Source organism: Lonchura striata, chromosome 10 (assembly GCF_046129695.1).
Source record: "Lonchura striata isolate bLonStr1 chromosome 10, bLonStr1.mat, whole genome shotgun sequence".
Taxonomy (NCBI): domain Eukaryota; kingdom Metazoa; phylum Chordata; class Aves; order Passeriformes; family Estrildidae; genus Lonchura; species Lonchura striata.
In genome coordinates this window covers 12,727,175-12,737,331 of record NC_134612.1, presented here as the reverse complement: position 1 = coordinate 12,737,331, position 10,157 = coordinate 12,727,175, and the positions used below count along the sequence as shown (strand labels likewise).

Genomic DNA, 10,157 nt, shown 5'->3' with positions numbered 1-10,157 from the left:
CCGCCCGGAGCCGTCGCGGGGATCGAACCCGCGCCCTGACAGCGGCCGGCGCGCGCCGCGGGGGAGAGGCGGCGGCCGCGGGTCCCGGTCGGTCCCGGCCGGCCACGCCCTTCCGCCCCGCCCCCCCGGCCCCGCTCCCGCGGATTGGCGGGCGGTGTGTGTACACACACGGGTTCGGGCCAATGACGCGGGGAGGGCGCCTGACGTCACGCGGCGCGGCGGCCAATGGGCGCTCCCGGCCGGCAGACGCCGCCAAGCTTGTGCGGGGGAGCAGGACCGGGCAGCGCTGGGCGCGGGGCGGGCGCGGGGGGGCGGCGGGGCCGGGCCGGGCCGGGGGCGCTGCGGGCGCTGCCGCCGCCACGCACCGGGGCCGCCGAGGGTCCCGGCTCCGGGGCCTCCTCGCCAGCGGCGAGTGCGCGGCGCCGGCCCGGCCGAGAGGCGTCGTCGGCGCGACTCGATCGCTCCTTGCCGCGGCGGCTGCCAAGGGACCGTCGCCGTCTCGTCGCCTCAGCGTTGCTGTCTGGGCCCAGCCCGCGCTGCCGCCCGCCTTACCTTTCGTCCCTGGCCGGTCCTGCGGGTGAGCGGGGGGCGGGGGCGGGTGTGGGGGGCTGTGGGGGGAAGGACAGCCCCTTTCCTCAGCCATCAGCGGCCGCCGCCCCCCGTGCCCCGGGCAGCGCGGTCCCGCCGGCCCTGCCGCCCCCTCCCCGGTGCCCCGGGCAGCGCGGTCTCCCCCGCCGCGTCCCCCCGGTGCCTCAGGCCGGGCGGGCGCCCCGGCAGCGTGGGAGCCGGGGCCCGACACCTGCGGGCGGGCCCGGGCGGCGGTGACAGCCGGGGCGCCTCCTCCATTGTGGGGAGCGCGGCGGGGCCGGGCCGCGCGGGGCTGTGCGGGCTGCGGGGCGAGCGGCGGCCCGGCCCGGAGCGGCGAGGCTCCGGCCGAGCTCCCGGCCCTGCTCCGTGCCGCCCGGACTTCTTGTCGGGGCGGTTCTCACCCGCGGGTCCTACCGGGAGAGGGTCAGTCCGGCACAACAACAACAAAACTTCCCTGCCTGCCTCTTCCTGGGAGTTACAGGCCTGCCCGGGCTTCCAGCGGTACAGGGCTCAGCGGCAGAGGTGAACCCAGTGTAAACACCGTCTGTTGGAGCTGAGAATACAAACAATAGGAGGAAAATACGGAATAAGCAAACTTCCTTGAAATGTGGAAGAAAACCGCAAATGAGAGCGTTCTCTCTCACTGAGTAAAGGTTTCTCCTCTGAAGAAAGGGTTGAAATGAAATGAAACTTTGGGTTTCATTTTCTCTGTAATTTCTCTGTAAATTCTTGATTTGACAGAGAAAATGAATAGTTTTAATTGATATACTGTAGTATGCTGGGTAAACATTTTTTACAAATTATTTCTTGGTCGGTTTTCATAATTCTGAAAGCAGTTCAATTATTTTTTTGACTCTTCATTAATATGGCTCACAGTGACTTTTTTTTCAACTACTATCACTGATGTAGCTTAATTATGTTGACAAAAGATAGTAAAATGTTGGAGGTTGTGTGGTGCTGTAACAAATTGCAACTTGGTACAATCTTTGATTCAAAAATAACATGCTGGTAAAAATGGATGCTGTTAAAAAAGAAATAAATTCCATTTTCTCTATTCCTTTACCCTTCCCAAATTAACTTCAGTTCTTTTGATTATACATACACAAAAAATACACAAAAAGGGATCTTTATAAGTGTGGCAAAGACTGAGAGGACCAATGTTACAGGGCAAATGCAGAACTGTGTTTCACAGCCCATATGTATGCCAATGCTGTGTGTACTCACTGGTGTTTTTTACTCTGTGAAGTATTGAATTTCAGGAACTTCTGTTCAAACTAACGTGTAGGGTGTTAAATATAGCACTTTGAAAAAACCATGGAGGACTAAGAAGAAATTTGTGTTATAGAAAAGTCTTGGTGGGAGAGGTGGTCAAAAGGAAAAAAAAGTCAAGTTTTCTTTTGAAAAGTTTCTTACTGTGAAGTGAGTCTAGTGCCTTTAGAAGAGGACAGAGTAACAGGTCAAATTATTTACTTCTATCCTAGGGGGAAAAAAAAGAAAATTATTAAATATTAATAAGATTGCCTCATGGGTAAATTTAAGAGTGATCTTATATTACTGTCAAATTGTTTGGCTTTTAACCACTTCCTCTTTGAACAAAAATCAGTACTGCAGCAAAGCAAAAAGAAACCATTTGACTTGTACTATCTTAATAGAATTAATTTTATGGAAAACACACCAGTAAAAGGAATGCTTTGATTGCTGCAGAGGGTTCTGACTGGTGGCCTTTACAAAGTGGGAAGGTACAGTTTTCAGAACAGCATCTTGGCAGCAGCTCTCCCGTGTAAAACGCACAGGCCAAGCAGCCCAGCTGGGCAGCAGCAGTGCTGTTCTGCAGGAGATGTCAGTAACACAAGAGAATTCCTTACCTCTGTCTACTCTTGTCCATGTTGGACAGCACTGTAGAGACCTCTGGTGCATCTGGACACACTTCCTGAGTAGTTGTGAGCACCCTCCCAGTGAGGATCTTTCAGTAGCTTTGGCTAAAATTGTTACAGGTTTAGTGAAGAAACAGGGACCAAAATTCCAGCATTACATCCTCTTCAAGGGTGTATGATGTTACTTGGTTTAGATGTGCAGACCTTGTCACTGTGCCTTTGAAAGCTGAATGTGACTCTCTAAATGCAATATAGAGTAGTGACTTGCATGGTATGGGGGGGAAGCAGCCCATCCTATGTAGAGAGAAATATTTGAATTTCTGCATCCTAATGTGGAACAGAATGAGTTCTAGTTATAGCCAGTCTAATTCAGTTCTTAGAATTGCATTTCTTATGGTGTGCTACCTTAAAATAATGTTCTTAGGGCTGTCTCTAATAAGGGATAATTTCTTAAATTGTTTGCTTTTTCATTTCTTGAGTGTAATGGTATAAGACTTTCTCCACTATCTTTTCAGTTAGATTCACCATACATGACTCTTAATGAACCAACAGTGAATCTTAAAATAGGGAAAATCAGCTGTCTGTTCTGCTGCAAGGAAATACATCTGCATATTCTTTTGTGCATAAAGCTAAGAAACCACTGGAATCGGTTTGTCACAAAACTTTAGGTATTAGGTGAAAAACAATCCCAGTGTCTTGGTGTAGTAATAGTGCCACATACCATGGTGGAGCTGAGGGCACAAATGCCTGTGCTGGGATCTGAGAAACCAGGGATATGCAAGGAAATATTGTAAAAGGTGCACACGTGGTAGAGAGTGAGAATTTTCTAACAGCTTCCTGGATTGATTCTTCATGTATGTTTTGTAACATCCAGTATTAGAATGAAATTAATTCTCTTTTCCCCCATTATTTGATTTGTAGACTATGACTCTTCTGCAAAGATCTGAGGCAGTAGTAAGTGATCTTACTTTTGTAGTTTCATTAAAGGAACTCCTTTGCTCCTTGGTCTGATGTCCTGTGGTCCTGTGTGCCATTTCCAATAAAGGGCTTTAGAGACTGTTCAAATTTACTTTTATGCTTTTCAATATTTCTAGCATAAAAATCAATCTAAGCAAGTTAAACTGCAGGCCTACAATAGTTCAGTTTGCAAGACCATTATAATGGAAATGTAACAAGAGCACAACTTTGTAGAACACCATGCTTCTGGTGAAATACAGAACAGTAATTAAATGAAGAAAGATGATGTTTGAAAATAATTTGAGGTCCAGCTATTCACTTAGTACTGTTGAAGAAACTCTTTGCCTTTCAGAACACAGTTTGCAAAATCCACTGCCTAATGTGAAGCCATTTTTGAGTATATTTGTCTCTACTGAAACCTGAAGTAACTTATAGATTTTTTTAGTACTGACTTGGTAAAAAATAGTGCTTTAGCCAGCTCACATCCAGTATTGGCTGTCACTATGGAGCCTGGAACTAAGCTGGAAAAAGATGAGTGTTCAGTTTTGTTAGTGTACTTGGTTGTGAACTGCAGCAATTCAGGTGTTGGCCGTTTCATTCTTTCTGATTTGATAAGGTTTAAAAGAGAAGACAACTTGATTATTGGTAACTTCCCAAATAATTTAAGCACAAATGGGGTTTGTTTAGAGGTATCTTTGAAGGCATTATCCAGAATTGTCACTGCACTGGGATCTTCCTGTTTTACAGTCTGTAGGATATTTGATTGACATGAACAGCCAGGTTTTTCACAAAACTTCTTAACCTGCTGTTAGTCAACATGAACTGTAGAAATCATCCACTTTATAAAGGTGATGTTGTTTTGACTAGTTTTGTGTTATTTCAGTCAGTGGATGTGCCCTGACCAACAGGTTTTACACAAACAATGGTCAGAGAAGGCAGTGATGGTAGCTGAGACTGTGCTTCTGTTCCTCAGATCTTTGCTAACAGTGAATGGAGCAAACCATGTCCAAACCATGGAATTTTTGTTACCACCTATAGACCAAAATCCATTTGTGAATGTAATTCTGGTCTTGCAGCTGAATTTATTTTTTTCTGTGTGTGTGAGTGTGCTCCTCTGTTTGGCAAGGCAGGTTTCTCCTGTTCCATCAGGTTCCTGCTGCTGCCAGATTCGTGTTGGTTGGGTGGGAATAGCAAATGATTCAGTTGTGGCTTACAACCTCTTTAGTACTTTTGTTCAGTGGAGTCCCTCACTGACCTCTCTTGGGTGACTATAACATCTGGCTGGGTATATGGAAAGGTTAATTTGATAGGAATTCATAATCCATTTAGCCATGGATGGTGTACACAAATGTGTTCTGTGTGAATATGGGACCATTTTCAATTACTATTTTCTTATTGCAAATTACAGGAAAAAAAAAGAAAAGGTCAGAAAGAAATTAGCAACTTGCAACAGGTACCCACTGTCTTTAAGGCTGTGACCTTTTAGTTGTATAGAGGAATTCTTCAACTTGGTAGCAGCTATTTGTGGGAATTAAAGCAGATATATCAGTAGCTGCTCATTAAGGTTTGTGAATGCCAATGCATTGACATACTAAAAGTCACTTGTGAACTGTAATGGTCATCCAAGAATATATGGTGGTAACATGACCAGTAATTATGGATGAGATTAGAAACTGCAAGTGAAAGTGAGCTTATGTCCTCAGAGTGAAATAAGAAACTTGTATGTGTATGGGCTCTCCATTTCTTGGAAGGAAGGAGTGAGGTAACTTCCTTTTGTTGTAAACTTGACCTTGAGATTTGAGGAATGTGGGAAATATATTTCTGTTCTCTTAAAGGTGTAGTCGGGTTATTGTAAACTTCAGTTTATTTAAAATTCAACTTAGAATTGAAAACACATTCAACATTTTTTTTAGATCAGTAACTCCTTACATACAACTGATACAATTTCAAGCTGTGTATTGATTTGGAATAACAGCAGACTTCTGCTCTCTGTCTAAAGCAAATTATTAATCCTGCTTCTTGCTGTAAAAGAAATTGAGGAAGCTGTGATCTGGAGACAAAAATATCCCCCTTCCTAATGGATTTTTGAAGCATGCACACACCCCAGTGAATTCTTCAAAAGCATACAGTAGTCTTCATATGAACAAACCATATCCAACCTTTTGTCACATTTCAATCCATAAGTAAATTCTGAGGGATCATGAATGCTTTTCTTCAGAAGTGGAATCATGATATGGCTCTGAAAACCAGGCAGAGCTGGTGAGTCTGAGGGTTGGTCCTGTCCTGTGCACAGGCTGAAGTGGCCCTTGGAGCTGTCAGGGGTCCCAGCATGTGGAGCACTTTCTTCTACCCCCCGTCAGCCCCACTGTTGGAATTCTGACAATATTAGAACTGAACTGGCTCACTGAGGGGATCAGGTAGGAATGGGAGCTGGTGAGAGTGTGCAGCAGTGGGAAGGGGTGGAAAGTGGAAGAAGTGGGTAAAAGTGGAAGATCCCTTGTAGCAATCTTAGAAGGGGTGGGATCTCAGAGTGCAATATATTTCATGGAACTGTGCCCTTCAGGTAATGCTGTGTGCTGTAATGAGTATTCATGAGCTTGTTCATCACCAGAAAAATCCCCTTTTGCCTTTGTATCAATTTATAACAAAAAAAGTATGAAATTTTTGTAACCTTTACCCTTTGGTGAATACTGTAATAATCTTCAACTCATGCAAGAGTAAGGTTAAATAACGGCATTAAACTAGAGCAAAGCTTCTAGCAAACTATAAGGAAAATGGAAGAAATAGCTACCAAGTCTTCATAATAAAGTTTTTTGTTACCATATAACTTGGTCATCTTTAACTAAATGCAGATATAAAATTATCTTCAGTTCATTGGATGTTAAGATTCTTCCAGCTGTGAAGTGTAGCCAACAGTACATCTCACCAGTGTGGTTAAACATTTCCATATATTTGTTAATACGCTGATAATTCTGGAAGTTTTAAATCTCACCATTTACAAAACCAGATTAAGATCTAGAGCATTCTCCGATCTATCATACAGTGTATGGGCTGATGTTAGGAAGAAGCTGGTGTGAAGTCTCAGTAGACAAAAAGATGCTGTTTTCAGCTGGGCTTGGTTGAAAGAGGAGCCAATGTATTCTTGGCACACCATCTTACCAAGGTATTTTACAGTCATCACATAGGTCACTAAATTTCTTTCAAATGTCAATCCTTTGTGAAAATGAAATTTCTTCAGACAAAAATGTGTTTGTGAAAATACAGTGGGCTGTTTTCTCTGAAAGGAAGTTTTACCTGCTTCATACTACGGAAGCAGCAGATTCCTAATGTTGTGCCTGTGTAGTAGTCAGCTATGGGCTAGAAACACAGTGAGAGAACAAAAAATGAGCTTATAGAATTGATTGTCTGCTTAAAAAACCCTGCAGCTAAATTTGTCTTAATTCCTGATTTATCTTAGTAGTGATAAAAGTTGTCTATAAATCTCAAAAAGACATTTCAGACCATGCTTTAAGTGCTGCATGAATGTTACCCACTGTGCTGATGTCAGGCCCTATGTACTCTATCTTGACTGACAGTAAGCTGGTTTGGGGAATTAAAAGAGCCTTCGAAGGTTCAATTGCTTGGGAATTATTCCACATGTTTAATGTAAAGTTCTCCTTATTTGGACAATAAGAGACATGCTTCACCCCACTGATTTTGAAAGAAGCCATGAGTGCTGCCCCTGTTCTTAGACATGTAGTTCACTGCTGGTGCTGGCACTGAGCATGTCCAGGAACACGCCTAAGGAACCAAGTCCCTTGAGGGAAGGAGCATCCGGGTCCAGGTTGCTGGAGCTGGGGGCTCAGCACTGCCAGGACTGGGAAGCAGCAGAACCTGAGGGTCAGCAGTGCAGTTAAATGAATGGAGACTTTGAGCACTTTCAGCTAGGAGAGAGTTTGAATCCAGGTTTGGATTTTCTTCCTGTGTTACGTGTTCTTCTCACTCAGACCTGTCTTCATCACTGGGATTCAGGATATTCAGTAGCTTCCATCAAACAGTGCTTTTTCTAGTCTGTTTACATGTACAGTCATATAATATGTACATTGGTAGTAAATAATAGGTACAACAGTGAGTAAATACAGCAAATAGTGAGAGTAATTGGGATGTAGCATTTGGATCCACTCCAAAAGTGGTGAATGGTATCCAATTCATTTGTTGCCTCACTATTTGCTACATTAAGTCCTTGAGGGGACATTTGCTTTTAGCGATCCAGGGAGGTTGGTGGTTCTCCTCATGGAGCTGAAGTGCTACAGTTTATACTCATTGAACTTGTGAAATGCCTCCTCTGTTTTTGCAGGTTCTCTGTGCTGTGTAAACTTGAGTTATAATCATTGCTGTTGCCAGGAGGTGTCAGTTAATTTTTTCTGATGATAAATTGGCATTTTGCTCGATCTTATCTAGACTATGAGATCTTCACTTTCTAATTAGGTTCAGGTAGTTTTATCTTTCATTTGGATCTAGGTTTAAAGCAGTAATCCTCATTTTCTTTTTGTGTTGTATAGTTGGGAGAATTGTGCTTTGGATTCACACACAGGCTGCAGCCTTTATGTCAAGTGAAGGTGATTAAACAATGACACTTTTAAACTGACTACTCTTCTCAAATTATTTTATTTCGTTAAAAATTTATTATATCATTTAGTGGTCAAGTCACATAGACTTGCTTTGTTCAGTCTCTCTAGAAGGCATACAGTTGCTCACAGTAAAGGATGGAAAAATAAGTTGTTTTTTCATACATGTCATGCTGGGAGTTCCTTTCAAGGGCTTCCTTAGAGCTACTTTCTAATGTTATTTTCAAAATAAAAATTACTGTGTGACAGCTGAAGGTGGTGACTTATTTCCCATGTTATGGATGTGACTTGTTGAATAAATACCTTGGTTGTCTTTTTTGAAGAGATGCACTGAGTGAGGAGCTGGATGTTATATGGCATTTGTGTCTTGGTTTTTTAATTTTTTTTTTTTTTTCAAAAAGTAGTTAGATATTGAAACATGTTTTAGGAACAAGCTGGAGGAACACTTCCTGGGAGCAGGTGGATTTTTGATAAGTACTTAATAATTCTGAAATTTTACTGATCTGAAAACTTGAGACACACTGAAGCAGCATATGTATAACAGGTGGTCTAAGCCATGTAGATGCTTTGCATAAATCAGCCTGATTAATAAGGAGTCTTTTTGTTACTTCTGTCTTCTGAAATCAGTCTTGTAATAGTTGAAAGTTAGTACTATGGAGAGGGATATGAAGAGTATAAATTACTTTCTTGTGGAAAGTCTAGTGTTATACATCATCACACTTTCCTCTTAGCTGAAGCTGACCCAATTACCTGGAATAATTTTCACTTTGCAATACTGTTTATCAGGTCAATGGAAAAAATCACTCCTTAGAGGTAATAAAAATCATTCTAGTATACTAAAATATCTCTTTTTTTACCTTTCATGTGTTCTGTAAAGACTTTTCATCATAACAATTTAGGTGATTGTCCAATAGTTGTATTCATTTGTAGGTGTTTAGTACTGATGTAATATTACATTAATGTCACTTTCTGTTGGGAACTGGACTCTTGCACTGAAGAGGATCTTTGCATGGTGCTGTTCTAGGTGAGGGTGTGAAGGACTGATAAAATTTTAGAAGAGAAACCAGAGTAAGTTTGGTAAAGCAGTGAACAGACTGTTATGTTGTCTTATAGGGATAATTTAAAAATAAGACTTTGGACGATAGATAGAAAATAAATATAAGAAGGAATGCAATGTTACTCTGCAGATAACTGTTTTCTGTTTTGCACTGTTTGTTGCACTGCGATTCAGCGTCAGAATCATCAAAACTTCAGAATAGATCTGGCTTTTAACTTGTAGTTGGAATAGGTACAGATAAAACTCCTGTACTGTTCTGCTGTAACTAGAACTTGATTGTCAGGGCTCTTGTAAATTTAATGCTTAAACTGGCTTTTTAATATCAATGGCATAAGTGATTTGAAAATATGTTCTAAAAGAAGCTACAACTCAGAGTTTACAAAGTCAGACAGTTTGATTGGCTCTTTGTAGTGTACAATATATGACCAAAAGGCAAATTTATGGGAGTGGATTATAAACCAAGGCTTAGCTTATGAAGGGAGAAATGTAGTTCAGAAAAAAGCAATCTTTGAGTCTCATGTGCTCTGAGCTCTGTCTTTGTGCAGCTTCATTTCAGTAGAAACCAGCTAAAGAAGAAAAAAGGTTGAGTTTTATGTTTTTCTGTCTGTGTGGTGCAAGCACATGCAGCAACTGGGAATGAAGAAAATCTCCATTTTGAGGCCATCTGTGTCGGTTCTTTTGTCTGAACCTGACAAGAGGTCATGGCAGATGGTGGGGTCACAAAGTCTGGCTTCTCGGGCTTGACAAAATGTGTTCATAAAGCTGGAAGAATCCCAACTGTTCTTACTGGCTGAAGAGCATTGTGGCAAAGGACTGTAATACTTTATGGACAATACCTTCTGGATCATTAAGCTTGACAGCAAATAACTTGTCAAAGATGAACTTAGTTTGCTTATCTGTAAAGGAGTTAAAATTGCACAGCAATTATGTTCTTAACTACATTTTATTTGAGTAAATTACTTGTAAAGCCTCTTAAAGAAAGAGAGGGAGGTCAGACTGCAACGTGAATTTTGGCCAGAGCTCCAGATGATGGATTTGGAGAGTTCATCTGCAAGGGTCAGAAATTTCGAAGAA

General features: G+C 42.3%; 1 protein-coding gene across 3 annotated transcripts in view; it reads left to right on the top strand.

Moving 5' to 3' along the window:
• Positions 1-399: 399 nt before the first annotated feature.
• The window catches only part of TFDP2 (transcription factor Dp-2), a 55,432-nt gene continuing 45,674 nt past the window's right edge, over positions 400-10,157 (top strand). Inside the window, exon 1 of one of the 3 annotated variants that reach the window (XM_021536946.2) lies at positions 400-577. The gene's annotated coding sequence lies outside the window, so the exon portion shown is untranslated. The remainder of the gene's footprint in view (positions 578-10,157) is intronic. The other 2 variants (XM_021536945.2, XM_021536947.2) reach the window with 2 other exon arrangements.